The sequence below is a fragment of the Mustela lutreola genome, chromosome 3 (genome assembly GCF_030435805.1).
Source record: "Mustela lutreola isolate mMusLut2 chromosome 3, mMusLut2.pri, whole genome shotgun sequence".
NCBI classification, from domain to species: domain Eukaryota; kingdom Metazoa; phylum Chordata; class Mammalia; order Carnivora; family Mustelidae; genus Mustela; species Mustela lutreola.
In genome coordinates, this window is record NC_081292.1 from 137,945,862 (window position 1) to 137,959,847 (window position 13,986).

Here is a 13,986-nt window from a genome sequence, read left to right on the forward strand (position 1 = left end):
ATCTTTTTAATGCAATAGTGACACATAGAATATTTATTTCCAAACAAAATAGTTCTAGAGACAACAGTCTATCTTCTTTCTTTCCCCCTCCATTTTCTGTTCATCTACCAGTCAAATAAAACATCTGCTTATTTCTGATGAGAACAGTAGCTCCTGCAGGGACGTGAAACTAACATTTACAGAGCGGTTCACTGTGTTAGACACCTTTGTATATAACATCTCTGCTTTATGCGCTTACCCAGTTTGCTCTGTATCATTGTACTTGGAGATAGGGAAAATTTGGTTTGAACAGTTCATTACTCGGTATTCCTCAGAGTACTGATTCTGTAAGTACCGTGATGTGGAATATTTGGGGAAAATACTTGATTTTATCAAACATTAGGGAAGAGGATGAAACTTGGAGTATGTATTTGACGCTTTTTGAGGCCCTTGTTCGTTGTCCTTTTCCCTCTTCTTCCCCACGGCTTCTGTGTCCTTGGTACTCACTGTAGGAAAATCTGCCATCAAAAAGCAATAAAGAAAACAGTATGCTCTATAGCACTGAAGACATCTGTAAGCCTAGCAGACAGAGGTCTTCATGGAATCCTTGAGATTTTACAGTGTATGCAGATATCAATGGATAGATCTGCTTTTGTTTGTAAACACTCAGAAGGATGTAGCTTTAGGAATGTTTGTTGAAAAAATTGGACGCTAAGTATCATTCAGCTTTCAGAGTTAAGATGTTAATTTCCAAGATTTAGATCGGTTATAAACTAGAGTTCTTTCAGTAAAACCATGTTAATTTAAAGTTATTATATATTCTGTATAATCTAAAAGATATGACTGTACTAGATAAGATAAAAAATAGGATCACAATCATAGATAAGAAGACTTCTTATCTGATATGATCAGGACTGGTAATTGGTTAGTTAAGCCCCAAATTGACTGAAATAATACTTTGCCTCTTAAACATTTTGTTTTAATTTAAAATATTAATGAATATTCATTTGGTAATCTCATCTTGTTGGGTATGTGTTTCCTTTGTAGACCCACTAACTAGAGGAACACTTTGTTTTCCTTATTTAAATCATAGATATGATCACTTGGTTTGATTTAAAATGGAGCTAGAGATAAGAGGAACTTGTAAAGAAACCTAAAGAAATCGAGAATTCTTATAGGCTTTTATGATTTTTCTCTGATTTTTTATACAGCTATTTTACCCACAAGTAACTTGAGAGCTCTTATTGATGACAAAATTTTATCAAACTCTATGGCTTTTCCCTTAATTTTCCTAGAAAAAAATAAAATAATTATTTTTTCTTGTTTTTTTGGCTTATGTTATAAAAAGCATATTTGAACTTAATAATAAGTGCAACTGACCCAGACAGGTTTGGGAACAAATACAACTGGCCTGTGGTAAGCAAACCCAGCTAGTGGGAGCAGGTAGATGCAGAAGTATAGGTTCCTGGGCCCCAAACTTGCATCATGGCCTGGATATGTCTGCAGCATCTTCCACGTTGAGACATTCATGGAGCTGGGGAGTCAAGCTCCTACCACCAAAGTAATACACTCCCATTCCTTTCTCTCTTCTTAGCCATGCAGCGTAAACTGGTTTGGGAACAAACTGTGGCAATCCATTAATAAGGCTTAGTAATGTTAAAATTCAATAGTCTTAGCGAATTATTTTCCCGAAAAGGCTTACTTTTCATCTACACTATTCATTTTAGCTGCCAATCCTGCTTGACATGTAGATTTTTGAAGAAAGAAAGCACTACTTGAACTACCATAATCTGAATGGCTAATAGGCACAACACAGTGTCCCATATCAGAAGCCATGGAGGAGAGCTCCTGAAAATCAAATATGCATTTAATTTGAGCTTATCAAATGCCAGTACACTTACTAGTTTATTTGAGCAACTGGAGAGTATTTCACAAAAGGGGCTATTTGTGCAGTTTAGAGGTACCCGAGGGCAGTTGGAAGGCTCTTAGTAAGAGTTTTTGAATTTCTACTGTATGAACTGCAAGGTGGTTAATAACGACTAAATTGGGACTCAGAATGCCTATGTAATGTGCCAAGACCAAAAAGCCGGGCAACTCTGGAGTCGGGTTGACCTCAGGGAACACACTGCCAAGTATCATGCCTCTACCTCTGCTCTACAAGGCAAGCCAGGGCTTTGGCGTAAAGTATTCTTGAATTCAAAGCTTGGCTCTTTGACTCAGTAGTTGTGTAAACTTGGCAAATTATCTTTGTTTCCTCTTTTTTAACAGGGAAAGCATGAGTACTAATTTTATGGGATTTTTTGGCAAGGTTTATGTGAAAGGATATCTACTTATCACAATGCCTAGAGTCTCATAAGAATGTAATAAATGGTAAGCTTTATTATATTATTATTTTTATGACTTTGGGGACATAAGAATTAGATAGATTACTAAGGCCAAGGAACTTTTGATTTAATTGGGGACTGAAACATGTAAGTGGGTGCCAATTAATGTAGAACCAGCAATAAAAGCATTAAGAATAAAACTCCATAATTTGAAAATGCTCGAAGGAAGCACAGGCATAGCCTTGATTTGCTTTCTCTCTGGGCTTGCTTTGACCCAATTAAAAGTGTCCATGTAATGGAGAGCCTGGTAGCTTAGTTGGTTAAGCGTCTGTCTTTGGCTTAGGTCATGATCTCAGGGTCTCTGGCTAGAGCACCACATCAGGCTGCCTGCTCAGTGGGGAGCCTGCTTTTCCTGCCCCCTTCTGCTCTTTCCCCTGCTTGTGCTCTCTGACTTTTTTTCTCATTCTCTGTCAAATAGATAAATAACATCTTTTATAAAAAGTGTACATGTAATATATACAAATATGGAACCATTATGTTATATAGCTATAACTAATACAATGTTATAATTTAATTATATCCAAATTTTAAAAACTGTGCCTATGCCATTCTTACGTACCTGCAGCAATATGCTATTGAGTTCACAAGAAAATTAATGATTCCAGATTTTTATATTTTTTTAATATATATTTTTATATATATTTTCATTTGCCCTACTCTTATAATCTTCTTAGATTAGCAAGCAATTTCTTGCATTTTTGCTCTGCATCATTTTTACTCTTCCATTCAGCCCCAGTCTAAAATCAACATAGTATTAAGGCACTCTCAAATTAGAGTAGATCATTTCTAGTGATTGGCACATTTCAAATTTGTATAAAAACTGCTTTTTTTTTCTCTTAGCCCTGCAACAACTGAACAGCTGCTAAATCAAAGAATTTCTAAGAAGGAAATATGAGTACCAGTGTATTAAAGAGAAGATATGTTGCTAATTTGTTTCACTAATTGATGCTACTTTGGGAGTTGGCTTTATTATGCCCTTCTGATTAAGAGTCCCTAATTGGCTTCAGAATATTTTATCTGGAAGGTCACTTTTCTCAGCTGTCAATGTCAGTTGCCTTGCTTAGTTGACTGAAACAATCAGATTACACAGACTTGATGACTAAACTTGTTTATTTTATGGTTATATCCAGTGAACCAGCAGTTCTTAGTTTTTGGTCTGTCTTGCACTTCAACTATAAATTCACTGGGGCCATGTATTTAAAAACAAGAAAGACTAGGGAACTTAGAACCTGTGAAAAATTTTCTTTAGCCCATCAAATAATAAAACCTTCATGAATTTATGTTTCATTTTTCAAGTAACTAGTTCATTACAGTAAATAGTAGGAGTCTTTAAAGTGGCTTCTTAGGTGTAGTGGAAGACCAGGAGTGTGTTTTCTATGTAATCATTATAACTACTTTCCTTCCATTTATGTAATATTTCCTCATCCTCATTCTGTGTTGCAGTCTCAGAGGTTTTCCGTTTACTTTAGAGACACTTAGATTGTAAGTTTTTAGAGTAGATGCTGATGAAAATAAGCGCCAATAGCCCATTGCTTATAGTGCCATCTTGTGGCCTTGATCCATTACTGTACCCATGAACAAGGACTGCAGGCCCTCATTTGAGGCCAGATGTATCCTTAATGAACATAGTATTGTTTTCATCTAACTACTTGAGAAAACTGAGGTAAACACAAACCATAGTTATAATGAGCATTGACTACTGCTGAAGACAAATTAAAAATTAAAACAAATCATCTCTGAATTATTTGCTGGAATCAAAGGGAAAATGTGATTTGCTCTATGAAGGTTTGATTGGTAATTTCATTTTCACGATCACTTGCATGGTACAAATAGAGGTAGGTTTACACTTGGATTCTTTCTTCTTTTTTGGGGGGGGGCACTACCAAGAAGTTACATTTGGCTAGTACTTTTTAGAGGGAAAAAAACATTTGGTTCCTGAAATTTCATCTTGTTATAAAATGGTTGAGTGCCTGGGTGGCTCAGTTGGTTAAACAACTGCCTTCAGCTCAGGTCATTATCCTGGAGCCCTATGATAGAGTCCCGCATTGGGCTGCCTGCTCTGTGGGGAGTCTGCTTCTGACCCTTTCCACTCTCATACTCTCTCTCTCCTCTTTCTCTCTCTCACTCTGTCTCAAATAAATAAATAAAATCTTAAAAAAATATATGGTCCATATATACAATGGAATATTATGCCTCCATCAGAAAGGATGAATACCCAACTTTTGTATCAACATGGACAGGACTGGAGGAGATTATGCTGAGTGAAATAAGTCAAGCAGAGAGAGCCAATTATCATATGGTTTCCTTACTTGTGGAGCATAAGGAATAACATGGAGGACATTGGGAGATGGAGAGGAGAAGTGAGTTGGGGGAAATCAGAAGGGGAGACAACCATGAGAGACTGTGGACTCTGAGAAACAAGCTGAAGGTGTTGGAGGGGAGGGGAGTGGGGGGTTGTGTGAGCCTGGTAGTGGGTATTATGGAGGACGCATATTGCATGGAGCACTGGGTGTGGTGCATAAACAATGAATCTTGGAACACTGAAAAAAAAATAAAATTACAAAAAAAATTGTAAGATAGTTAACTAATTTCTTGTTTCTATTTGCTTATTCTCTTCACATTAGTATATGAATATTTTTTTCTCTGCTACATGTTCTTTTAAAGGAAGTCACTGACACATTTGAATGAATGTGGATCAGTACAGCCTGACATAAAAAATAAAGGTGTTGGGGCACCTGGGTGGCTCAGTTTGTTAAGCGTCCGACTCTTGATTTCAGCTCAGGTCATGCTCTCAGGGTCTTGAGATTAAGCCCTGTGTTGTTGGGCTCCTTGCTCAGCAAGCAGTGGGGTGGGGATTCTCTCTCTCTCTCTCCCTCTGCCTCTCCCCCTGCTTGTATGTGCTCTCTCTCTCTCTCTCTCAAATAAATAAATAAGTCCTAAAATAAACAAGTAAATAAACGTACTATGTCTTCTACTGGCCTTCATCTTATCCTCAAATATTCCTATTTTATTTCTTATGTAACTTAATATGAAGGCTATAATAGGTGAACCCATGACTAAGTTTTAGGAGATCAAACCTTCATAGCATGTTGCAGCTTTGAATAAAAATATGTCATTTTGTAAAGCATATGAAGTAGAGGTGAATATATAGTATTTGGGTATTATGTTTTCTTGATGAGAATGGGCTTAGAATGAGGGTTATGGCAGAGAAAGCTGCACAACAAAAAGTCCATATTACTCATTAAAAACATTTAAGGAGAAAACAAAAGAAATTGGTTGGAAAGAATTCAATTTGATTAGTAAGTGTGTAATTTATACTCATTTAAATTCCACTGAAGAGCAATTCTCTTCCAGTTGTGATGAGCATAACTGAGATTGTTACAGGAGTAACAAATGGTTCAGAATAGAGGTACATGCTCTTTTTCTGCCGGATATACTTTTGCAGATCTGGCTGCATAGTCTGTGGCAATTTTCCTTTACAAGATATCTCTTGTAAAATATCTCTAGCAAAATAGCTTAGTAAATAATTGTTGTGGGTTGATTGTCTACTCCTCAAAATGATAAGTTGGAGTCCTAACCTCCAGTACCATAAGGATGTGACCTTATTTGGAGATTGGGTCTTTACAGAGGTAATCAATTTAAAATAAGGTCATTAGGGGAAGCCCTAATCCAATAGGACCGGTGCCCTTATAAATACAGGAAATTGGGACACAGAAACAGACGTGCCCAGAGGATAGACTATGAGAAGTGACACAGGGAAAATGCTGTGTGAAATCAGGGGCAATGCTGACATAAGCCAAACAATGTCTGGGGCTCCCAGAAACTAGAAGAGGAAGGATCCTTCCTCTAGAGATTTCGCAGGGATATAGCCCTTCCAACACCTCAATTTAAGACTTCTAGCCTCTAGAACTGTGAGATCATACATTTATGTTGTCCTAAGTCACACACCAAGATGGCCTGAGGCCCCTCTGCCATCCACTGTCTCTGTAGAAGAGGGCCTAGAGAGGGACAGTGGGAAGGGTGGGAAAGAGATTGGACCTGGGCTTGGGTTGGGGGGCAGGGTGGGATGGGGATAAAGCCATCTTGCTCAGGCAGAGGGTTGGGGGGCAGGGCTCAGCTCCAGGGTTCCTTCATTCTCCCTGGGGCCAGGGTGGGGGGGTCGTTTGGGAACCAGGATTGGGTTTTGGTCACCACCCTGCTTCCGACTTCTTTCAGCCTACCCCACCTCACGCCTGGCCCCCTGGGAGGCCCCCAGACCCAGCTTCCCTATCTAGGTGCCTTTTCTCCAGCAAGGAGTCACCATGCCCCCTCAGGGTCCCAAGCTCCCTCACTGCCACCTGGGGCCCTCTGGGGCCCCCATGTCTCCCCATCTACCTCTGCCCTTAGGAAAAAAAACCAAAAAACAGTCCCATGAAACTAATGCGATCATGACATTGAACTAGTACTTACTACATTGCCCTCTGAGTACTGGCAGGAATTGTCGCATTTACACCTAAGAATAACCTTTCGAAGTCTATTATTAACTTCCCAAGATACTAACTGATGAGGATACTAACTTTCTGAGAGGTTAAATGATTTGCCTAAGATCATAGTAAGTGAGTGAGCTGGGATTTGAAGCCAGGTCTGTTTGTGGGGTGTGTGTATATGTGTGTGTGTGTGTGTGTGTGTGTGTGTGTGTGTGTTTTCCTTACTGGATTGTTTAGGGCTACAGCTACCTTCATACTTCTCTCATGTCTCCTCTAGAACCATTCATCTCCATTTGGAGGAGAATTTCTCTTGGCATTCACTGGCAACCCACCCTCAGCTTTCAAGGGCATGAGTAAAACTCCATTTCTCTAACAATAAAGGGTGGGTAATATTCTCTTGTCTCTTTGTAATTTGAAATTTATAACCTTATTGGCCTCTTCTCCCACACCTCTCCATTTCTTTCCGCCTCTTTCCATCACCCAAATCAATGTACTTTAATATGTGTAACAGAGTGAAAAATCTACATTGAGTCAATTTTCTGCTTCAAAAGAATTTCTTTAAAAAAAATCCAACTAATGTCTTTGTCAAAGACTAAATAAACCTACATTGAACTGTGTATATCAGAGATACTCAAAACTGGGCTAACACTTAAAATCCAAAATGTCATCAGTGAAACTAATCCTGTCATTCTGAGAGCAGAATTGTTTTTTGAAATCTCAGAATGAGTGCCCTTTGGGTTAATAACTATTTCTGGTATGGTTTAATTCCACTCAATGATCCCTAAAACCAAGAAATAAATTTAATTTATAACAGTGTCATGGATTGGTACAGTTAAAAAAGGAATTCTAGTTAGACCAATAGTTAAGCAAAACAGCTGATTATATATTAGTCATATGATATCAAAGCTAAAGTCATCAAATTAGATTTCTATGAGCTCAATAATTCAAAGAGAATTAGAAAATTCAGGTTATATTTGACTTTAACCTCTAAAATTTCTCCTTCTCGGATATTCTTATTATTGACTTTGGGTGTCAACTTCTGCTCAGTCTTCCACATTCAGCAGTAGGTTTTTAAGTTTTTGACTCTAACCCATAGTCACAAGAGTCAGGGTAAGAGTTTGGGGATGGTAGGCACTGTCAGGGGCTTCAGAGAGAATAAAAAGATGACTAAGAAGACCTGGTACTTTGGGGATCAGTATTTACTGAAGCAAATGTTTTTACTGCGGTTTGATCAAATGGTCATCTAGGGAATATCCAGTCATGCACGAGTAATAGAGCTGTCAAGAGGTATATAAGTCACTGGATTCTAGAAGACTGGTCAGCTGAGCAGCAAGAAAACCCTACTGCGTGGTAGCTGTCGCATGCTCCAACAAACATCGCTGTACCGACAGACCATCCACTAACGAGGCCCCAGGCAACTCACCAAACAGCCCACTATTCACGCTGAGTACTGAGCTGGCCCCCCACCACAGTACAAGGATAGCAACCCTCTACAGTAGATATCTTTTCACTTCTTCTTTTCAAATTGTGGTTTTTTTTTTCTTTTCTCTAATACAATGTTTATACAGTGTGTGTGTGTGTGTGTGTGTGGGTGGGTGGAATCAGAAGTTTTACATATTTGTAGATTGGAACTCATACAGCTTCAGTGACTTGCCCAGGGCCCCAGCACTAGAAATGGCAGTATTGGTGAGGCCAGGAAAGCTCCGAAGTCAGCAATTATTCTGCCCCGCTGATCCCTTCTGTTTTAGGAGGGTTTCCCCCAAACCTTGGATTTCCATCCTGCTATCGTGCCTGACTAAACTAAATTAAAATCAAACTACACTAAACTAAGTGATTAAAACATAGATCTGTCCTGAGTTGAGGAATGTCAGGTAGGGACACCCTTTACTGACCCATTATTAGCCACCCGGCACACATTTACATTTATAATTGAAATGTCATGAAACGTACTTACCCTTACTAAGGTCAGTACACTCTGATATTTTTTGGCCTATTTTATTTCATTTACAAAAATGTTCTTTTCAAGGCTTAATTGATTTCACAGCCCAACTAGTGCATCGAGACTCGAAGTTTGAGAAACATTGCCTTTGAGCCCTCCTTGAGTGTCCTGAGTCACAGCACAGACATCTGATAGGGCCAGCAGAACCTGTCTACTCTGCCTCACACCTGTCCTCCTAAAGTGCCTTCTTCTCTCTAGCTCTATCCTATCACTACCTTAGTTGAAGCTTTTCCCATCTATCATCTGATTTATTTCAATACATGCATTGCACACCCTCTCTCTGACCACAGTAGTGATCCAAAGCTTTTCTTCTCTCCGTGAGACCCTCACTAACCTCTACATTAGTCCCATTCAGTGAAAACTGGCTCCTCAGTCACAGAGAAAGTATCTGGCAGCAGCTCCAACCGCTAACATGACCTGCTATGATGCTAGTCAATTCTTACCTCTATCCCAGGGACACCCCTACTTCTGTCCAGGGCCAGCCCCTCCCCATCTACACTGGACCCTTTGCCCACCCACCTTTTCCAAAGCTTCGTTTTTTCAGCTCTCCCTTCTCAGACTCCTCCCCCAATGCTCACTTCTCCCAATTATAAAATGGTTAGATTGAGCTTTTCTTTTTTCTTCTCTCTCTCTCTCTCTCTCTCTCTCTCTGCCTTCTTGTCAGGAACAAACATCTTAAAAGATGGTTCTATTCTGGTGTGGCCACTCCATTCATTTCCACTTATTGTTGACTCTTTCTTAGTTTGGCTTTCTCCCCACCACTTCACTGAAAGTTTTCACTGAGGTTGAATATTCCCTTCCTGCCAAATCCCAAGGCATATATTGAATCAACAGTCCTTAACCTGAGAACAATTACTGATAGTTTTGAATCTTTCTGGTCTCCCTCTCTCCTATTTTCTTCCCATGTCTCAGACCACCCTTCTTTTTCTTCTTCTTTTTAAAATTATGTTATGTTAGTCACCATACAGGGCATCATTAATTTTTGATGTAGTGTTCCAAGATTCATTGTTTACATATAACACCCAGTGCTCCATGCAATACATGCCCTCCTTAATACTCATCACGAGGCTCACCCATCCCCACCCTCTTCCCCTCTAAAACCTGTTTCTCAGAGTCTGCAATCTCTCATGGTTTGTCTTCCACTCCGGTTTCCCCTCTTCACGTTTTCCTTCTTTCTCCTAATGTCCTCCATGCTATTCCTTATGTTCACAAGTAAGTGAAACCATATGATAATTTACTTTCTCTGCTTGACTTATTTCACTCAGCATAATCTCCTCTAGTCCCATCCATGCTGATGCAAAAATTGGGTATTCATCCTTTCTTATGGCTGAGTAATATTTCATTGTATATATGGACCACATCTTCTTTATCCATTCATCTGTTGAAGGGCATCTCAGCTCTTTCCACAGTTTGGCAATTATGGACATTGCTGCTATGAACATTGGGGTACAGATGGCTCTTCTTTTCACTACATCTGTATCTTTGGGGTAAATACCCAGTAGTGCAATTGCAGGGTCATAAGGTAGCTCTATTTTTAATTTCTTAAGGACTCTCCATGCTGTTTTCCCAAGAGGCTGCACCAACTTCCATTCCCACCAACAGTGTAAGAGGGTTCTCCTTGCTCCACATCCTCTCCAACATTTGTTGTTTCTTAATTTTTGCCATTCTAACTGGTGTAAGGTGGTATCTCAGTGTGGTTTTGATTTGAATTTCCCTGATGGCTAGTGATGATGAATATTTTTTTATGTGTCTGTTAGCCATTTATATGTCTTCATTGGAGAAGTGTCTGTTCATGTCTTCTCCCCATTTTTTTTTTACTTGATTACCTGTTTTTTGGGTGTTAAATTTGAGAAGTCCTTTATAGATCTTGGATATCAGCCCTTTCAGACCATCCCTTCTTTGGCTCTTCCTTTTCTACATAAACTTCAGTATCAAGATTCTTTACATAATCATCTTCTAGTCCTGGTCTACAGACTTTTTAAAAAAAATTCTCTTTTTAATTTCAGTGGCATTGCCTACCATTTTTACCTTGGGATTCCTAAATCTCTCCTTTTAGCTCTGAAGGATACCTGGTTTTGGTGGATTTAGTTTTTACATCCTACTGCTAATATTGCTTTCAGCTAAATTAGGAAAACATGCAACAAAGTGACATATGTTACTTGCTGTCTTATGAGAATCTCATTGGCACCTAGATGGTTCTAGTTCTAGCAGCCCACAATGGGAAGTCACCACTCAATAGTCACATTGCCTCTTTTATAACTACTTTTTCCCCCGGAATTTCTTAGAGGTTCTTATTTTCTAGAATTTTCTCTTCGAATTGTCCAACTCTTACCTACCAGCTTGGAATCAGGTGAGTGACTGATATCACTGTCCTTTTCCTGCCATTTTATTAATAGGCAAAAAGGAAAATATCCTTGTGACCTTAAATAATGAAACTTATTATAAAATCTTGGTTTCTTTCCCCCTGTACTTCCCCTACTCTTCCCTCTTCTCCTCTTTTTATAGACAGTTGATGTCCAGTCAGTAAAGAGTGTCCCTACCTGACATTCCTCAACTCAGGACACATCTATGTTTTAATCATTTAGTTTAATGTAGTTTGATTTTAATTTAGTTTAGTCAGGCACGATAGCAGGATGGAAATCCAAGGTTTGGGGAAAACCCTCCTAAAACAGAAGGGATCAGCGGAGGCAGAATAATTGCTGACTTCGGAGCTTTCCTGGCCTCACCAATACTGCCATTTCTAGTGCTGGGGCCCTGGGCAAGTCACTGAAGCTGTATGAGTTCCAATCTACAAATATGTAAAACTTCTGATTCCACCCCCCCCCCCCCCACACACACACACTGTATAAACATTGTATTAGAGAAAAGAAAAAAAACCACAATTTGAAAAGAAGAAGTGAAAAGATATCTACTGCAGAGGGTTGCTATCCTTGTACTGTGGTGGGGGGCCAGCTCAGTACTCAGCGTGAATAGTGGGCTGTTTGGTGAGTTGCCTGGGGCCTCGTTAGTAGACGGTCTGTCGGTACAGCGATGTTTGTTGGAGCATGCGACAGCTACCACGCAGTAGGGTTTTCTTGCTGCTCAGCTGACCAGTTTTCTAGAATCCAGTGACTTTTATCCCTCTTGACAGCTCTATTACTCGTGCATGACTGGATATTCCCTAGATGACCATTTGATCAAACCGCAGTAAAAACATTTGCTTCAGTAAATACTGATCCCCTAAGTACCAGGTCTTAGTCATCTTTTTATTCTCTCTGAAGCCACTGACAGTGCCTACCATCCCTGCATCCTTGTACTCTTCTCCTGGCTGTCATCACTCCATGCTGTATGGTTCATTCTGATTCACCACCTGCCTCAGTGTTCCTTGTTATACCTGCTTTGGCTTATCTCCTTTACCAGTCTTGAAGTGCTGGCATCTCCATAGGTGCTATCCTCTACTCCCTTTTCTGTTCTTCACTCTATCCCTCCAGAGTCTCATTAGTACATTCTCACCATCATGTTGAATGAAGGTCACTAAGCTTCTTCATTTCTGAAGCTCCAAAGATGCACAGGTCATTTCTACTTGGATCTTCTGCTGGCTTCTCAAATGCTACACATCCCAAACCAAACCCACTACCTTCCTGCACTGGTACCCCTACTTTAGTCTTCCTCTTGAGTTGTTGGAGTTATTTAATGAAATCACCATTCTTTTAGCAACCAGCCTAGAGACCTTGCCATCATCCTTGATTCTGCTCCTCCCTTTAATTTCATGTCCAATATCCAATTGGTTGTCAAATTCTATCAGTTTTACTTACAAAAGACTCTGGGATCTATAACATTTAAAAGTGATAGTTTATAACTCCATATGGTTGATTCTTGCTATCTCTCTGAAGTACTCTTCCTGGAGTTAGATTTCTACAGTCCTAATATGACCATGTCACTCACTTAAAGTCCCTGAAAACACTCTATTGCTTCTAGCATAAAATGAAAACCCTTAAGATAGCATTTGAATCATTTCAGTTGAAATCATTTCTACTACTTCTTGAGTCTCATTTCTAGAAACATTACCCAAACATTGTTCACATTAAGTCACATTGGAATTCTTGCCAATTACAGGACCCAAAATTCATCTTCCCATTTTCTGATCTTTGCTTTTTTCAATTCCTTCAGTTTAGAGTTCAGTTAAAGTCACTAACATTTATTGAAAGTTCACTATAATGCTACTTAATAATGTTTGTTGGATTGAAATATGATTAGCTTCTCTCCTGAACATGAACATGAAAGCAGAGATCAAATCTTTTTCATCTTCTTGTTTCCAGCAATTAGCAGAGTGCCAGAAATATAGTAGGTACTCAAGAAATATTTACTCTGAAACAAGAGCTAAATAATTACTAGTCTGCCTGGTTATATGTATTTTTAATATCCATATCTTCCCCAGGAGACACAAAGTAGTAAAATAACCAGTTAAAGAAATCAAATCAGCATTCTTTACTACCCTCTAGCATAAATTGTTATTCACTAGGGGGAGGATAGCTATTTACAAGATTGGTGCTGACATAAATAGTTGCAAACCACTTTTTTAGTCACTTAGATATGATTGAATGTTTGTAGTAATGAACTTGCTTATAACTTTTCTCTACATGAGCTTTTACACATAGAGGACTCTCAAGTTTTTGTATCATATATTACAGGTTACATATCTGCTCCCTACTTTCTGGTAGCAAAGGTTCCCAATACAAAGTACATGAAACACTGGGTGTTTAAATCTGGATCATAATTAACAATGAAATTATGGCTATGATGAAAACACTAGAGTCTTTTTAATAGCCAAAAAGTTATTTTATCCTGTAGGAATTTACTTGATTGTGGACAAATAAAGTATTTTTACCTGAATAATTTTTTTGGAACAGCTATATCCCGAAGCTTCAGTTTATTTAACTTTGTATATAGTAATTATTTTGACCTTCTCAACCAGTCAGCATTGATTAGGAGAGCACCAAAATTCTAAATCTTTTTTAGTTTGTATAGAAAAAACAACTTCTTCCTTAGGATAGTTCTGTGATACAGATTAAGCTGGAGTCAATCAAAGAAAATCTATCGAATGTGAGAAATATTTATCTTCTTAAGTAGGTATGCCTGAGTGAATTATTTTATTATTTTGGGAACCACAGGGAAATTT